Source organism: Pelobates fuscus, chromosome 4 (assembly GCF_036172605.1).
Source record: "Pelobates fuscus isolate aPelFus1 chromosome 4, aPelFus1.pri, whole genome shotgun sequence".
Lineage (NCBI taxonomy): Eukaryota > Metazoa > Chordata > Amphibia > Anura > Pelobatidae > Pelobates > Pelobates fuscus.
The window spans coordinates 179,120,665-179,136,562 of record NC_086320.1 but is presented as its reverse complement, the minus strand read 5'-3'; the positions used below and the strand labels follow the sequence as shown (position 1 = coordinate 179,136,562).

General features: G+C 40.9%; 1 protein-coding gene across 1 annotated transcript in view; it reads left to right on the top strand.

Annotated features, from left to right (window-relative positions):
• Positions 1–15,898, top strand: part of CDH20 (cadherin 20) — a 379,311-nt gene that overhangs the window by 278,024 nt on the left and 85,389 nt on the right. The window lies entirely within an intron of this gene.

Sequence of the window (15,898 nt, the reverse complement as noted above, 5' to 3'; positions counted from 1 at the left end):
TGAAGCTGAACTCTGTGCAACATGGCAATGTGACTATTTCTAAGAAAGATGATATTGAAGTTACTTTTAAAGACCTCGAAAAAATTCTGGCAAAAGAGATTAACTACAAATGGGAAGTTGCTTCATTAGAAAAGTATCTAGTGGATAAAATTACCCCTAATGGTTTATGCTTTGCTAAGGCCCCCACATTTGAAAATGAGAACAATCAAAAGTATGTTGAAATTTGGAATAAGGCCTTAGAAAGGTTTGCAATTAAAATGATGAACATTGTTATTGCTTGCATAGTGATAGCTTTTTCACAATTAGATAGGGAAATTAAGGAGTTGCAGAGAAAACTAGAACCCATAGTTGGAACAAGGGATGAGGAACTAACTAAGAAAAAACTATGAATAACTTAGGTAAATTAGAGGAAAATTAAAAAAAACCTGTTAAAGGGACAGGCAGCAAAACAACTTCATCTAGTCCAGAAGGCACTCTTACCTCCAAGGGATAAACTGATCTCGAACAGTTTAAACTCAAAGTTGCCAACAGAGAAGATGTCCACTCCCTCAGGTGCCATCCAGCTTCTGAATTTTCAGATTAAGGAAGCCCGGAGTGCCACAGGGCAGGGGCACTGCAGACAAAACTGGCTTAGAAAAGGTGCATTTCTTTCCAAGCCAGTTTTGTGAATTGGGAGTCATTCATTGGCTGAGAACAGTAGCTGACCGCTCTCAGTCAATCAGCGTCGCTTCTTTGAGCAGCACTCTGCACCTAAATGGTAGTTTTAACACTATATGGTCAAGAATACATGTTTGTCATATCATATACTTCCATCAAACTGATCTCGAACAGTTTAAAATCAAAGTTGCCTCCAGAGGACATGCCCACTCCCTCAGGTGCCATTCAGCTTCTGAATTTTCAGATTAAGGAAGCCCGAAGTGCCACAGGGCAGGGGCGCCGCAGACATAACTGGATCAGAAAAGGTACGTTTCTTTCCAAGCCAGTTTTGTTATTGGGGAGTCATTCATTGACTGAGAACAGTAGCTGACCGCTCTCAGTCAATCAGCATCGCCTCTTTCCAGCAGCACTCTGCACCTAAATGGTAGTTTTAACACTATAGGGTCAAGAATACATGTTTGTCATATCATATACTTCCATCATTATTGGTTTAAAGAACAGGTTATGCTTAAACACAGATCTAAATGGAGACAGAGACAAATTATACTTATAATTATATCAAGATCTGAAAATACTCCAAGATCTGCACATCTTCTGTGGAATTCCCTTCCCTTCTCCATAAGAATTTCACCCAGTCTCCATTCATTCAAAAAATCATTGAAAACTAACTTCTTCAAGAAAGCATATCAATTAAACTGTTAGCAGGTTTTTATCCCCCACCCCCATGACTCCTCTCCTGCAACTGTCAAAAATTACCTACTAAGCCCTAAGTGAATACTTTTCTAACAACCTACTTCGTACCCCTACCCTTACCTTTTGTGTCACTATCCCCCACTCCCTCTAGAATGTAAGCTCATTGAGCAGGGCCCTCCACCTCTCTGTTCCTGTACGTCCAGTTGTCTGGTTACAATTACATGTCTGTTAGTCCACCCATTGTACACAGGGCGGATTAACATAGGGGCTGATGGAGCTGCATATATTTTTTTTTTTACACACTACTCTTAGGTTTTCCACCTGACTGGTATTTTACGGGCACAGCCGGCATTTGAGGCTGCCTGGCCGTGCAGGTATTGCAGTAATACCGGCAATACAAATGCAGGTATTTTTCTCAGAATAAATGGAGATTACTCTGCAATACCAGCACCAGCCAGTAGGGGTCACTGTGTGTGGAGAGAGGCAGGGATAGGAAGTTACACAGCATATCCCTGCATCTCTCTACTACTCACTGATCTGTGGGGGAGCAGCAACACAGCACAGAGTCCAGACAGCAGCTCTACAGCTCAGGTAAGTGAGGGATGGGGGAAAAGGCAGCAGGGACACTGAGACACTGGAAAAGGCAGCAGGGACACTGAGACACTGGGACATATGGGAACACTGAGACACCAGGGGACACGTGGGGACACAGACACTAGGGGACACTGAGACACTAGGACACATTGGGACACAAACACTGGGAGACCTGGGAACACTGAGACACATGGGGACGCTGTGAGACATAGGGACATTGGGAGACACTGAGACATTGGGACACAGAGACACTATGTCCCCATGTCTCCCAGTGTCCCCATGTCCCCCAGCTAGTGTCCCTAGTGTCTCAGTGTCCCCAAGTCTCCCAGTGTCTGTGTCCCATGTATATCAGTGTACCTAGTGTCCCCATGTGTCCCTGTATATGTCCCAGTGTCCCCATGTCTATGTCCCCTAGTCTCCCAGTGTACCCTAGTCTCCCAGTGTCCCCTAGTCTCCCAGTCTCTGTGTTCCAATGTCTCTGTGTCCCTAGTGTCTGTGTCCCCAAATGTTTCAGTGTCCCCATGTCTCCTAGTGTCTGTTTCCCTAGTGTCTCAGTGTCCCCATTTCTCCCAGTTTCCCCAAATGTATCCCAGTGTCCCCATGTCTCTGTGTCCCCATGTCTCTCAGTGTCCCCGGGTCTCTCAGTGTCCCCATGTCTCTCAGTGTCACCATGTCTCTCAGTGTCACCATGTCTCTCAGTGTCACCATGTCTCTCAGTGTCCCCAGTATCCTAGTGACATGGGGACACTGGGAGAAATGGGGACACTGAGACACTGGGAGACTAGGGGACTGGGCGACATGAGACACTGACACTGAGACACTGGGTGACTTGCGAGACTGAGACACTGGGAGACAGGGAGACACTGGGAGTAATCCATCTATACAGCAGAATCAAACTGTGAGTAGTTTGTTGGTGATTTTACAGAATTTTCTCTGATATCACTCCTTGTGATTTACATCATGTGATGTCACGCATAACTAATTAATTATACAAAAGATTAAGACTGGTATTTTTTTTCCAAGAAAGGTGGCAACCCTAACTACTCTTCACATACTCTTGCTTAAAGGAGCACTGTAGGGTCAGGAACACAATCACGTATTTCTGACCCTATTATGTTAAAACCACCTCCCTGGCCCCTTCTTGCCTCCCAAAATATAGTAAAATATTACTTGAATTCAAGTCTGCAGCTGCTGGCTCTGCCTCTGAACTGACTGTCTGCTGACATCATCAGAAGTGGTGGTCTGAGCAAATTACAATACTTCCCCATAGGATTTGCTGAGACTGTCAACTAGGCAGATCAGGGGCAGAGCCAGCACAAGTCCAACATAGCCCTGGCCAATCAGCCAATCATAAAGATACATTGAATCAACACATCTCTATGAGGAAAGTTCAGTGTCTGCATGCAGAGGGTGGAGACACTGAATGGCAGTGCTGCACACTAGGCAGTACTGCCCCAGGAAGCACCTCTAGCAGCCATCTAAGGCGTGGCCAGTGGAGTTATTTTCTCTGAAAAGACAGTGTTTACTGCAAAAAGCCTGAATGGAATGATTCTACTTACCAGAACAAAAACAATAAGCTGTAGTTGTTCTGGTGACTATAGTGTCCTTTTAAGTTTGGAAGCTTGAGAGGCATGTATGGGAACAAAACTTGTGTGGACTGGCTGACAATAAAATTAGTTTAGGTAATGAAAACGTTGGTCTCTCTAACACTGTGGCATGTCCCCTTTCTTCTACACTCACTACATACACATTTTCTCTGTCTCAGACTATATACCAGGAACTTCTGCCTGCTAGTAAGAAGGTAAGGAGACAAGTGGACCAGCGGGGGCTAGGGGACAGTCCTTAGAAAGCGTGGAGTGAGCGCATCATTAGACGCATTTATGTCAAGCTCAGGGTGCTGCCTGCATAGTATGCCCTTAGTTGGACAGCCTGCATGATTGGCGGGCAGCCTGACATGCATTCATGCCAGGCTGGCCTTCCAATTCTTTGGACAGACATGCCCCCTTTTTGGGCATGTTCTTCCCTTTTGGCAGGTTACGTGATTCGCACCAGTGGCCCACCCTTTTACCCCACCCATTAACTTCCTGCTTCACTGGACACTGCTGTTAGGGGTTATGGATTTACTTGAACAGGAATGTATTAAATAGGTTGTTTGACGTATAACTGAATATTATGAATAACAAATTTGTGAGATTTGCACTAGTATTATTAATACCCTGAGTATCATATTTCACTTTTAGCACAGTAAGGACACGGATGAAGGGGAATTAACCCCTTAGTGACAAGACCGCTTTTCAATTTTCTTACCATTTGGGACCAGGGCTGTTTTTACATTTCTGCAGTGTTTGTGTTTAGCTGTAATTTCCCTCTTACTCATTTACTGTACTCACATATTATATACCATTAAATGGTCTTTCTAAAGATACCATTATTTTCATCATATCAAATAATTTACTAAAAAATTATAAGATATGATGAAAAAATATAAAAAACACACTTTTTACATATATATATATATACTGAATGGGATAAGAGGATTGCAACAGGTAAACAGATGGATGGTGCGCTGCTAGGGCTCTCTCCACTCTTTTGAAAAAGGCAACTTTATATGATGTATGGAGACTGTTCAACCCCCAAGAATTCGACTTTACTCATTTTTCATATAGACATTGTTCCTATGCAAGAATCGATATGCTAGTTGGTAATATTAAACTAGTTAATCGTATTAAGACATTTTTTATAAAGACAATTCATTGGTCAGACCATCACACAGTCATATGGAAAATAGAGGATACTCAGAAGAGGGATTCAAGACAGTGGAGATTAAACGAGGCCTCCTGAGCAGCGATAATAACAGAGAACATATCAATCAGATGACAGATTTCTATATTTGGAAAATAAGCAAGTGAATCTGGGCATTAGATGGTTAGCATACAAAGCTGTAATAAGGGGTAATTTGATCAAAATGGGTATTCATGAAAATTAAATGAAAGGTAGTACCTTAGCCGATATGTACCTTACTTTATATAACTTGGAACAAAATAACAGAATAAAATAGACCTACGAAAGAAGGCGCTGAAAACATTAGGCAAGTTAGGCAAGTCAGAGATTGGATAAATGAACCAAATATGGACCAGAATTTCTAATAATTTTGAAAAATTGAAACAATATTGGTATATAAAAAATAAAAGAGTAGGTAAAATGCTCACCAATAAATTAAAAAAGCAATCTGTGGAGAATAGGATAAAAAAAATAATCCATATAGGTATGATCTATAGATCTCCCAAAGAGATTGGTCATAGTGTCAACAGCTACTATACATTGTTATACACTTGCTCTAAGATGACTAATTCTTGCAGTTTTGATCAATTATTGCATGGTATACAAACACCTAAAATTAGTTTAGAACAGAAAGCATTCCTAGACAAAACCATCCACTTGAACAAGGTCAGTAAGGCTCTTGGTACACTAAAAAATAAGAAAGGGTCGGGCCTGACCGCCGGCGGGATCAGACATGCTCAGTCTGAGCTCCCGCTCCAGGGCCCGAAAATCGGCCCAAATTGGAGGTCAACCGCAACCATTTCTCTATACCGGTGACCATACTGACCCCCAGTCACTGGGGCAAGCGGGGACACCGCACACGACCCTGTCCTGCACCTAGAGTAACCCGACAGGGACCCGGAGTTTGTTGGAGCTTGACCCGGGTTTCCAGCCGGCGTCTCACCCCCCCTCTGGAACGGGGGGGTCATCCCGGTCTGCAGGGGACTAGCAGAACACCAATCTGGGCATAAGCAATCGCCCGAGCGAGGAACATCCACGTGCACCATTCTACAAGATGGACGCCGCACGCCAGCCATGTGCGCGGACCGCCAGTGCAGGAGAGCAGATCGAAGGGGAGCTAACCCAATACCACCCGATCACCATGACAACCTTCCCCAGGTCTGTGTTGGCGGACTACACTGGGCAAATTAAAGTACAGGTTGCGGGCATCAACCAGGATGAAATAGGGGGCACACAGAGCGGGACCCCACTGAACAGCCCTTATAAAGCAGACCTACAGGGGCCACCAGACCCTGGTGTGGTGACATTCTGTCATCAAACTAACATGGTGACCAGGGGTCATGTGATCAATTTCATGTAGATCTTTCTTACTTTGATATGGTAAGTAGGTAATTCAATACCTTTACAAGTCAGGAGAGAGATAGCCACTCCCCCCACTATCCTCATCTCTCTCTGTTCCTTCTTGGCTGTGCTACTAAGCAGATGTGCAGACGCCATGTGCTATCTTGGTGAACCATGTTATACTCTATTGCTTCCTTTTCTTCCTTGGTGGATGTGATGTTGGACTTGCAGCAGTGAGCCATTACTAGATGTGAAGGCCTAACCGTGGGTGAGATCAAACGTGTGGGGAAGGGGATTACTATATAGATAGATAGATTTAAAAGGGTTGTTGCTCCGTAGGTCTGGGCTGTGTGTTTGTGATACATTTATAGTATTGTGTTGTTGTCTTCTAAATAAATACCTTTTAATGTAGACGAACCTTGTGTAATATTTATATTAATTTGGTGATACACCACACCTGGAACTGCCAGTACCGACAAGACAGTTCACAGGGACCGAAACCCCAAACCACCCACCTTGCACCCGGCTAGAATCAGCCCACCTCACCAGCCTGGGCCTGCAACACCACAACTACCGCCACACGCCAATGAAACAGTGCAGGGAAACACCACCGCACCACCGGGGGACACAACAAGAGGCACCTACCAAACAAGCACAGGGCTGGAGAGGGCCCCGACAATCTCTAAGGGCCCCGACAACCACAACCCCTCCAGATGGCGATCCATCATGGCAGAGCATCATGAAACACCCAGAAGAGGCACTCCCTCACACTCTACCAAGCCAGAGTGCCCCACACGCAGCATACCCAAGGCAGGGTGCCCAACAACCTCCCGACTGATTGGGAATCGGATAAGCAGGCAAAAAAACACAGTCTGTCTGCTGGCTGACTGCGGTGAAAACGCCGGCACAGATGAACCTTAACCCCTTAAGGACCAAACTTCTGGAATAAAAGGGAATCATGACGTGTCACACACGTCATGTGTCCTTAAGGGGTTAAATCATACTCAACCTGGCGGACTCTTGTCGCTAAGCTTCCATCCATGAACATGTTCAAGTGAAATATGGAGGTTTAGGCATGCCAATCATGCAAATCTATTATTTAGCTAATATGATTGGCCACATCTTTTTGCTGCAGTCTCTGCAGATATGCGAAGAAAGTTGGTTTCAAATTGAATCACATCTGACTCAACAGCAGGATCTTATCAGTTGTATTTGGGAGACTCAAAGCTATAAATGGTGAGATTTCGGTGATAAAAGTTTCATTTTGGAATGGAGACAAGCCCACCAGTGATCTCCACTCATGGGAAGTGCAGACCACAAGATCCACACACTGTTTTACTAGAGAGTAATGAAGATTCATGCCCCACCCTGGAAAAAGGTAGACAAGAGGGAGGGGGCATACACAATTATAATATTGTTTTTAATAAATATGCATATGTCTATAGGATGTATTGTGTGGATAGTAGCTGTGAACTATGTTTGTGTATGTGTAAAGGGGCTTTAGTATATCGGTATTTAGGGGCTGCATTGTGTGTACATGCATGTGTATGTGTGTATGAAAGCTGTTGTGTGTATAGGAGCTGACCAGAGCTTGAAGAAGCAACGCACTTAGTCCGCTCAATCCAGTCCTCGGCACATCTCGAATAATTACTATATCTTTTGTGTTATGTTTTGTAATAATTACTGTATAAATAACAAAAGCATAGCTTGCAGTTGATCTCAGGTGCACTTTCCTTCTTAGCTGGAGGAAGATAGGAGAGATGAAATATCGAGGCACAAATTGATACGTTCTAAATCTCACAATGACAAGTCTGTCAAGCTTAGTTCTGCAGTTCCTTGCCCTATCAGTTCAGTGATTTCTAGTTGAAAGTTACACTTGATATGAACTAGTGTTAAAGTACTTTTTGTCTTTGGGTTTTTACATCCAGGATGCATTATCTTGCACTTATCCATATTACATGTCAGTTTCCACAGCTCTGACAATTTTTATTTAATTTACCTAAATCATTTGCCATTTGGCTTATCCCTCCTGGAACATCAACAGATTTAACAATATTGGAATCCAAATTTAGAGATTGCAGTTTATTGATAAGCCTTCTATGTGCAACAGTGTCAAAAGCCTTACTGAAATCTAGGTAAGCAATGTCTACTGCACTCCCTGATCTATTATTTTAGTTACCCAATCAAAAAAAAATCAGTAAGATTAGTTTGGACTGACAAAAAAGGAGAAAAGAGGGAACCCTTGGACAAAAAGTCCAGGATACCCAAGTAGGATATCTCAGTGTGAACTGATACTGTTAAAAAGCCATAATTTTATTTATACATACTAGACATCAACAAAGAAAGAAAGAGTATAACTCCAAACTATGGGGACAGGAAAGTAGGTATTATACTAGGAAGGGACCCCAAACACAAAAGGGAAACAACCAAGGTATGTTGCTCATAACCAGCAATGCTGCTAAAGGTAATACAACCTAGAGTAGAAATGTCCTATATAGAGTTATAGAACATAGAATCAAGCCCCCAGGGGTTAACTGCCTTTAGGAAATATATAAGCAACTTAGAGTCCCATAGGTCACCCAGTTCAAAGAGTAACAGGATATAGGTATATAGGTATATGCTAAGATTAGTTTGGCATGACCTCCATGTAGTAAGCTCATGTTGTCTCTGGTCTTGAAATCCATGTGATTTTAGATGTTCAACAATCCTATTCTTTAACATGGTTTCCATTACTTATTGACCTATAGTTGCCTGACTCTTCCCTACTACCTTTCGTGTGAATAGGCAACATTCGTTATTTTCCAGTCTTCTGGGACTACTACGTATAGAATCAAAACTCCAGTATAGAGAGAGAGAGAGAGAGAGAGAGAGAGAGAGAAGGTGGCAAATATAAAGGGTCAATCTAAGCACCGTAACCACAGTGTGCTGTTATAATGGTTATGGTGCTAGTAGGATGCAGATGATATGACCCTAACCCCACCTCCTCCTCCCCCCCCCCCCCCCCCCCAAAAAAAAAAAAAAAGTAGGATCCCTATGGAACTTCCTTTTTAGCAGTCCAGTGAGTGGTGGCTATGCTGCAGGTGCCTCAGAGACTCCAGATTAAGTCAAAATATTTTTGATCCAGGGGGTGGCTACTACCTACTGGCACCATAACCACTATCACAGTAGTTATTGTGCTGCCCCTTTAATTAATACAGATGAAAGTACTTTGTATACAATTTTAGATTAAGGCAGGTTAGGCAGCACACACAGCATTGAGAATAAATGTACATGATAATAGTCGAAACACTGGGAATTATTAATACAATGTTGCTATCAAAAGTAAAGAGTGGATATTATTTGCCCAAAATGTTCCTTTTTATTTTTTGTTTAACAGAATGTTCTCATTATTGTTCAAATATCTTCCCTCTCAGTTTATTTTTTTGTTTTTTTTGTTTTTTACACTTTGATAATTTATTTATATAAGTAATGCATTTGTTTAAGACAAAAATATGACATTGCTACATTGCAGTCTGTAGAGCAATGCAAAACTAAATTTAGCATGAATAAGTGTTGATGGGAGGAAAAAGATTAAGGTGCATTGCACATTACCAAATTCAGATAAAATTTGATATTCTTACCTAGGCACTATGCCAAAGTAGACTTATCAATACAACTTGAAACAGCACTACATGATAAAACTGACTGGCAAGATCAAACAGCATTCCTAATCTATGTTGCCTTACCTTGCTAATGTTACCCTTTTCAATACTAATCTGATAGGATTTGTTACATGTTAAGAAGAAACAGCATTTTACAGGTCTCTGTGGGTTTTGTGTACCAGAACATAAACCGCTACCTATACAACACTTCTGATAGGTACAAATCTTATATAGAGAAAAGAGTTATCTCACATTTACTTTCTATAATTAACATAAACTATTAAGAGAAACAGATAGAAAAAAAAATGATATGAGTTGTTAGAGGAACACTACAAGGACCATAGCCACTGCAGCACTCTAGCAGTTTGACAACATTCCTGTGTTATAATCATTCCTGTGGGATGCTGGGCACCAATCACCTCCTCCATAACAGCTGGAAACTCTGTGAATCGAGCTACGCCTGGCAGAGCAGGACTTACCTCATTGGCTGAAGTTTTTTTAGCCAGTCAACGAGCTGTGCACTGCAAGGCTCACCTCAGGAGAGCTAATGGAAGCTAATTTATGGAGGAAGTGACTGGCAGCAAGGTGGACTCTAGGTAAGTTGTTAAACTGTTATTAAATGGTTTGATGAATTACATTGGAGGAGGCCAGGCACACCTGACACCATAACGCACTGTAGAAGTAATGGTGCTTGGAGTGTTCCTTTAAGGCACTGTGGTGTTTAATCAAGTTCAATGGCTATCCTGGTAGTGTTACCTTGTGTGATTACAGTAATTACTTGTTAGTACTTGGGCACCGATGGCACTTTAACCAATTCACAATGGTTCAAAATTCACTTACCAAAATATACATACTGGCACATGCAAATGCGTATATGTGTTGCCTCATGACTTTACTGTTCTTTAACTGCCTCAGACTGCACAATGAGCACAAAACAGTTGCCATAATGGTGCCATCTGTATAGCTGGTCTATACAGTATACAGAGCCAGATGTACAGGAAGCACATCTTGCTAAAATCAATTTTTATTTATATTTCCAAATGGTGCCTTCTGTGTGCTTAGAGTATGCAGCATTCATTAGCACTACACGATAAGGCCAGCAAAGAAGTATGACCATACCACATCAGATGGCCCTTGTACTCTTCGCTTACTCAGTCTATTTTTTTTTAATCGACCCTAGCTGGATCTTCACAATTTCAGTATATATGTGTTTTATTTACAACTGTCACATTTGTGTCTCTATAATCTCCTCCGCTCCGCTCAGTGCTGCAAAATAATGTATCTCTATAAATAAATAATAGTCCTTTTTATACTGTCAAAATTGGGTTTTAATCTATCATCATAATGTAATCTGGTGGCATTAGCAAACTTTGGGTAAAGCAATCAAGTAAACATTTTTTTCCTCATCATGCAAACTTTATCTCCTTGTCTTTGTAGCTCTGCTATCATGTCCCACCGTTTCCTGTCATTACTTATTGACTACTGTGTTTTCCAAAGGTATTCACTTTACTGCTGGAGGGATAAGTTGTGTGCATACAGCAAGACTGCTGAAGTAAGACAGAATAGCTTCTGACAATGCCCCCATTTTGCCATCCCTCTGTGTTCTCTGGCCCAAGGCAACATTCGATTTTTTTTTCTTGCTGTTTTTACTTAAATATTTTTTGTTATGTTTTTAAAGGTTATAATTCTATGGGATTTTTATGCAGAGCTTTACATGCCAATCAAACACTGGTAGCAATGCAGTCAATTGTAATGGGAATTGTACTAAAGTCAAAATACAAAATACTATTATCTCACACAGATTAAAGGCACAAGCAATTTTTACAATATATCATTTATTTTTAATCTATGTCAGCTCATTATATGGCAGATAAATGAACAGTAATAATTTCTACTAAAAGATTTATAGTCAAACTAACATACAAGTGTGTGTGTGACTATATATATATATATATATATATATATATATATATATATATGTCTATGATTACAATTTTAAGTCAAATATATAAAAGAAAAAAAGTTGCACTGCTTCTTCGTTTTGTGTCTTTTATCAAGACACGCGCATAGTCTTCCCTTCGGTATATTCCATAACCTACCCCAATACCCCATAAAACACACGCAGGTTATTTTTTGGGGGATAAAAATATCACATCTTTAATTAATTGAAAAAAAATAAACGAAATAAATAAAGGTCATTGTCAAACTAACACTATAACATGATATATGAAAAGCCCACCAACGCCCTTTATAGAACTTTACAGTCAGACAGTGACCCACCCATAATTAACAGCAAATACAACTATACAACAATTTAGCATAAATATAAGTTGAGAACCGCAGGGTCTATCGGGTGGCCCATGCATTTAGCGCTACCCGATAAACATGTGTCATCAGGGCCACAGGGAGTACTGGGAGGAAGTGAGAGCCAGTTACTTCCTCCTAGGTCACTCAGACCCAGGCTGCAAAGGGGGGGGGGGGGGGTTAACTAGGAAAGGAGCAAGCTCTTAACTTCTAACAGCCACAACCATCAGAAGCTACAGGAGGGTAGTGGCTAAAATTTTGACCTGCATGTGCCCTTTGGGTGTCTGTATCTGTATGTATGTAGTTTAAAATAGATTTACATATGTCATATTCTAAAAAAACTAATATAGTGCAGAAAATCCAAAAACTAACAGAATAAAAAAAAAACTTAGTGAATAAACCCATATAGTATCCGACTCACATGGATCAGAGCCTAAAGAACTGACGGCTTAAAAGGAAAGGTTAGACCTCATTGATGTAAATATTTCTCTCTAAAATAAAATGTACACTTAATCTGATACGTGATGTTTCCTCATTGACAGCTTATCAAAGTCTCTTCTGTTATCTATGATATTATTATCCACATCAAAAATAAAGAATTACAAAAAAAGTGGTGCATGAAAGGACAATCAGTGAACCGGCGTCAGGATCATGGGCGCCCATTTGATGCCATATGGTCCGATCATACAGAAGAGCGGCTGTAACTTACATTTTTGATAGAAAGGTGTCAGGACACATAGTGCATCGCAATCTGCAGAAAATGTGGCCTTATAGCCTCAATGTGCTTGAGATGACCCCTCTGAAAGTACCTTCAATGGGGACATGAGTTTCAGAACTGGACCATGGAACAATGGTAGAATTTCAGCTGGTATGATAAATCACGATTTCTTTTAGATCAGGTAGTTGGTGCTGTGTGTTCGTTGTTTTCCTAGTGAAGAAATGGCAACACAATGCACTATGGGTTTAACACATGCTGTCAGAAACAGTGTTATGCTCTGGGAAATATTCTGCTGGGAAACCTTGGGTACTGGTATTCATGTGGGTATTACCTAGACATGTACCAACCACCTAGCGATTGTTATAGACCATGTACAACTCTTCGTGGCAATGTTTTACTGATGTCAGTGGCCTCTTTGAGCATGATATTGCAACCTGCCACACTACAAAAATTGTCCAGGAATGGTTCGAGGAACATGACAAAGAGTTGAAGGTGCTACCTTGGCCTCCAAATTCCCTATTTGTTGTGGCTGATCAATTTATAAGTATACACATTCACACTGAAAAAAACACACTCAAATGCAAACATGCATTCATACATTATGCACACACAAATACATACAACTGTATGTAATGTTTGTTTAAAGAGACACTCCATTGTCCAAATATAACCCACACCCTCCCCACACACTATTTACGATATATTCTCTGTGGCGAATGTACCCTCACCACAGGCTCCTGAAAGAGCCTGCTTGCTAGCCTCTTGCCCCAGGACTATGGGCCCTGCAAAAAAAAATGCAAAATACATTTTAAAAGACTCCGTTCGTTTGGGTTCCCTGTGCTGTTCGGGGAGCTTGTTAAACATTATTGACACCTTGAAATGATTCTGCCAGCAGTGTTCTAAGTGTTCATCTGGGTAGCTGCCGTTCGTATGTGGTGGCGGTCATATTGTTCCCACGAACGCAGGCAGTGGTGTTTGGTCATCTAGGGCATGGAAGTAAAATCGGACACTCTACCTCGCAAAGACACCGCTGAACTTCCATCCCACCTGCGTTCGGTACTTTACATCCTGGAAGAGCGCTGTTCGGTGAGATCGTTCCTCTGAATGAGGCGAACAAGCTCCATGTTATACTTATGGATTAGGTTCAGTATTTTGGTCGCATGGAACTTCCGAACGGGACCGGGACCGGCCGCAACCACCGGTCAGAACTTTATGCTTATGGTACTCGGAGACTGCTAGGAAGTGCGATTGGTGATTGTACCCAGTCAGGGTACCAGGGATCCGGTACATTCTCCCAATGAATAAATGCATGCATTTAATTATGATTTTTTTTATTGGGGTATGTATAAAAACAGCCTGCAAAAGCTGAAGATCTGCTGTCTGCAGACTTTACAAGCTCGCCCCTTCTTCTCCAGCCCAGACTATCTGTGGATATCGAATCACACAATTTCCAAGATAGCTGCTCTGGGTAATTTTCTGCCTCTTGAGTTTAGCTCCTCCAAGATAAAAACAGTATTACAAAGTTAATTTATAAAATTACCAATTTATATTGAAATCTCCCTTTTTTGTACAATGAAAAAGAGGACACACTCATCACAAATAAAGCAAGCTGAAGTGCTTTAGAAGTTTGTAGAATTTAAGCAGCATTTTATTTTAAAACCCTATCTGATATATTTGAAATTTTTTGATGGTGTAACTCTGCCCCTGGCTTTCTGGTGACAACTTTTACTCCCCTTCTAGGAGGGAGACCTGAGCCAGGACCATGCATACGTTGAATGTGGCTCTACCGAGGCCTGCAAGGGGGTAGGTGCGGGAAGGTCTGCTGGCGTGGGAAGATCTGCTGCCCACTAAACAGTGATTTGTCTGAAAATTTGTGGCAACTTTTATATGTGTTTTTTCCCACTTACTTATTTTGCATTTTTTTCCTGCATTATTCTAATAAAGTTTTAAAATATAGGATATAATTCCCACCCCAAAATTTCCCATTAATATGTTTATGTTTACCTTCAAGAGGCCCACAGCCTAATTTTGGTAAGCTGCCCATAATGCTGTCAGTCTGTCTCTGTGTATGAAACTAAGGTCCACAACTGGAACAACCGACCTAATTTACAGACCCACAGCTGCTTAGTCAATAGGTGTCAGGCTATAGTAGTATTAAAGAATAGGTCATTTTTTTGTCATTTCTCACTTGAACCAACCTTTCAGACTTTGTTACAATAGGTGACTTTACAACTGAGCTGCCTTTAGTTAGACGCAAACTTGAACATTTTTCCCCATTACAAAAAAAGAAATCACCTGACATTAAAAAAAAAACTCCGGTCTGCCTTATTTTATTTTCTCTGATATAGGATTTCTCTAACTAATATCCTGTAGATTGTTATGTTGTGATTCATCAAGATTAAAGACCAAATAACTTTCATAAATACAATATAATATGCTGGCATGCAACTGCGGTATAGTTTCCCCAGCAATAATCTGACAGTAATCTAAATAAACAAAATGTTACTAACTGCAACTAATAATGACAGACTCTTCAAGGAGCACAGTAATTCCCAATTATTAATGATTTAAAAGGGCAACCCAGATGCACTGTTTATTTGCATAACAGGGTATTTGACATTAAAAGAACAGTTCTTTTAATTAGGTACAGTAAGCTTCCAATAATTACAAAGATTTAGGAAGGATAGGATATGGAGAACTCTTATATCACAGCTAGGAGTGCGATTTTTCTTGTAATGATATAATGCACCTGTAGCAAACTAGTTCATACACGATTTTAAATCATTTGCCTTCGTTTGCTTTATATTATTTCTCAAATTATTTTTCTGCTCGATTAAATTGAGTTGTGTTTTTTTTTGTTTTTTTTACTTAATGCATTATTCATTTTGATATATCCAAATATTAAGTTAATTCTCTTTTTGATCATTACTGAGAACAGGCAGTGTATCCTCAATTTTTTTTTTACTTATGAATGACTTCTTGCGTAAGTCTCCTAAGGCTTGTTCAGTGATTCAGCAGGAGGGGGTGAGATGGATGAGGGGGCAGAGCACCAATCTAAAAGCTAGACCGCTGATTGGTGTGCTCTTTTGAAATCCTGATCTTCAATTCACACTGAAAGTTGCCTGCCTGTGAAAATACTACTTTTATTGTCCTTTAGAGCTAGTTAGAC